Source organism: Oncorhynchus kisutch, unplaced genomic scaffold, assembly GCF_002021735.2.
Source record: "Oncorhynchus kisutch isolate 150728-3 unplaced genomic scaffold, Okis_V2 scaffold3549, whole genome shotgun sequence".
Classification (NCBI taxonomy): domain Eukaryota; kingdom Metazoa; phylum Chordata; class Actinopteri; order Salmoniformes; family Salmonidae; genus Oncorhynchus; species Oncorhynchus kisutch.
This window is the reverse complement of record NW_022265494.1, coordinates 420,011-423,511: the sequence shown is the minus strand read 5'-3', so window position 1 is coordinate 423,511 and position 3,501 is coordinate 420,011. Positions and strand designations below refer to the sequence as shown.

The window sequence follows — 3,501 nt, the reverse complement described above, 5'->3', positions numbered from 1 at the left end:
GGTGTGGGCTGTATATAGGCTACATTCTCTAGAGAAACCCTGGTGTGGGCTGTATAAAGGCTACATTCTCTAGAGAAACCCTGTTGTGGGCTATATATTACCTCAACTAGCCTGTACCCCAGCACACTGACCCGGTACCGGTGCCCCCTGTATATAACCTCCACACTGACCCGGTACCGGTGCCCCCTGTATATAACCTCCACATTGACTCAGTACTGGTATATGGCTGTATAGCACCTCAACTAGCCTGTACCCCAGCACACTGACCCGGTACCGGTGCCCCCTGTATATAACCTCCACACTGACCCGGTACCGGTGCCCCCTGTATATAACCTCCACATTGACTCAGTACTGGTATATGGCTGTATAGCACCTCAACTAGCCTGTACCCCAGCACACTGACCCGGTACCGGTGCCCCCTGTATATAACCTTTTTATTATTACTTTTTATGTTAGCCTACTTGGTAAATATTTTCTTCTTCTTGAACTGAACTGTTGGTTAAGGCTTGTAACATTTCATGGTAAAGTCGACACTTGTTGTATTCGGCACATGTGACTAATAAAGTTTGATTTCTTTGAATATGTAATTTAACTGGTATTTATCGGTAAAGACAACAAGTTAGAACTTCTACGTTTCCAAGAAATGGAACGTTCCAAAAGGAGATTCCGTTGATGTCATTGACCTAATATGGTGCTTCCTGGTAAATGGGCGGGTCCGAATTTCCCGAGATCTGCCTGTCAGAGGAGGAGATGTCTTCAACAAACAACTTTTACATCGTCATGAAAAGAAACACACTTGGATCGTGTTCATACCAGCAATAACATGAAAGTGATTATTTAGGATTTACTAGTATTGATTTGAACCTTTATTTGAACCTTTAGAGAAAACACTGTGACAAACACCAATCATGTGGCCTGATGGGACATTTATTAAAAATACAAAAATAAAATATTCATGAATGATTTAAATATTTGATATCAGAAAAGACTTAAAACATGTTTGTTTTGTTTTATTTATAAATAGATGAGTCCCAACACATTTAACTGTTGTCAGATGTGCTGTAGTGAGTAATTTACAACACCTGGTTGTTATGGAAACAAAAGGAAAGAAACAGACGAGTCCCAACACATTTATCTGTTGTCAGATGTGCTGTAGTGAGTAATTTACAACACCTGGTTGTTATGGAAACAAAAGGAAAGAATCATCAACTGATAATCAAATCAAACTTTATTAGTCACATGAATACAGGTGTAGAACCTTACAGTGAAATGATGAATACAACAGGTGTAGTAGACCTCACAGTGAAATGCTGAATACAACAGGTGTAGTAGACCTCACAGTGAAATGCTGAATACAACAGGTGTAGTAGACCTCACAGTGAAATGATGAATACAACAGGTGTAGTAGACCTCACAGTGAAATGCTGAATACAACAGGTGTAGAACCTTACAGTGAAATGCTGAATACAACAGGTGTAGTAGACCTTACAGTGAAATGCTGAATACAACAGGTGTAGTAGACCTGACAGTGAAATGCTGAATACAACAGGTGTAGTAGACCTTACAGTGAAATGCTGAATACAACAGGTGTAGTAGACCTGACAGTGAAATGCTGAATACAACAGGTGTAGTAGACCTGACAGTGAAATGCTGAATACAACAGGTGTAGTAGACCTCACAGTGAAATGCTGAATAGAACAGGTGTAGAACTTACAAGCACTTAACCAACAGCAGTTTTAAGAAAATACCACAATAAAAGTAAGAGATAAGAATAACAAATGATTAAAGAGCAGCAGTAAATAACAATAGCGGGGCTATATACAGGGGGTACCGGTACAGAGTCAATGTGGAGGCTATATACAGGGGTTACCGGTACAGAGTCAATGTGGAGGCTATATACAGGGGTTACCGGTACAGAGTCAATGTGGAGGCTATATACAGGGGTTACCGGTACAGAGTCAATGTGGAGGCTATATACAGGGGTTACCGGTACAGAGTCAATGTGGAGGCTGTATACAGGTGGTAGTGGTACAGAGTCAATGTGCGGTTAGTAGGTAGGTAATTATGTAATTGAGGTTTTCAACCTCACACTTTGGGCTGGATGTTTCAATATGTAGGTAATTCATGCATAATCACTGTCTTACCTCAAAAAGCCACAAAAATCCCAAGTTGGAAAGCGACAATTTGTTGAAACTGTGCCGCACCATTTCCCCTCCATTTCCCTGGCAATTAGAGTTCTATCTCATGAGCTTCAGCCACTTATATTTGAGTGACAGCTAGCAAGAAGCCAGCCCAGGGTTATCCAATGAGGTTGCAGGGCGGGCCACAGCAGAGAGAGAGAGATGACGTGGTGAACATATGTGATGTAGTACAACATTTTCAGGGACCACTTTTGACTTGTGAGTGTTACTATCAGCACTACTGGCTAAAAAGTACACAACAAGTAGCAGAGAATCTCTTTGATGAGTCTGTTGACTGTAGTTTATACATGATCGGACTGTTCCAGCTGGAACAACCAGTTTGTTGTGTGTCTTTTGTATTAAAATGTTCCATCAGTTTATGTTCCACATCAAAGAGTTATTATACAACATTATCTTCACCAGATATCAAACCTCTTGACTGTCAGGAAGGATCTTCTGTCCTGGATTCAGCCTTCTCTTCCTGAACTAAGACCTGATGTTGTTTCACCAGATCTCAAACCTCTTGTCTGTCAGGAAGGATCTTCTGTCCTGGATTCAGCCTTCTCTTCCTGAACTAAGACCTGATGTTGTTTCACCAGATCTCAAACCTCTTGTCTGTCAGGAAGGGTCTTCTGTCCTGGATTATGTTGTTGAAGAGTCTATAAAACATGATTATTATGAATCATTATTACATCATTAGACACCAAATCTCCATCCTCCAAAAGTTGCCCCCAGAAACAGACTCACCAATATGATCTCAAACACACACATGCTCTGCTCACTGTCACACACACCCTTACGGTGTGTATTGAAGTGTTGGTAGAGGCCAGTTGGAGAGAGAGAGAGAGAGAGAGAGATCAGATGAGCTCCTGCATTTTTCAGCATTTTCTTTAAAAAAGATATATTAGGAGTTAGATAAACTTGGATTTTTTGTCAGGAACACATACTGGATTCTACCCTCTACAACATAACCCCTACTTCAAATCAAAACTTAAAACCTACAACCTGATTTTGGACGGAATTACGGAATCACCTGGAAGGTTCACAACTACCAAGATGTATTTCTCTATACAGCAAATTCTCTGGAAAACAACAGAAACCTGAAAACACCATCCAACCTGGAACTGAGTGAGTAATGCTTAGTCTGAAACTATATTTTATCTCCAAAAGCCAAGAAGAAAAATACACAACATTACTTTATAAGGACTGAATTCTAGCATAATTCTGCCAAGCTTGATACAGCTTCAACTAGCACTGACGTGTCAAGTGAGAGGTGTCAAAGCTCATTAGCCCAACAATGGCAGGAGAATCACACAGTCTA

At 40.6% G+C, this 3,501-nt stretch overlaps 1 long non-coding RNA gene across 1 annotated transcript; it reads right to left on the bottom strand.

Annotated features, from left to right (window-relative positions):
• Window positions 1-1,958: 1,958 nt before the first annotated feature.
• Window positions 1,959-3,072, bottom strand: LOC116371695 (uncharacterized). The gene is made up of 3 exons (XR_004208983.1): window positions 2,928-3,072; window positions 2,701-2,839; window positions 1,959-2,612 (listed from the first exon to the last, which is right to left on the bottom strand). It is a non-coding gene; the product is annotated as an uncharacterized LOC116371695 (long non-coding RNA).
• Window positions 3,073-3,501: the final 429 nt, after the last annotated feature.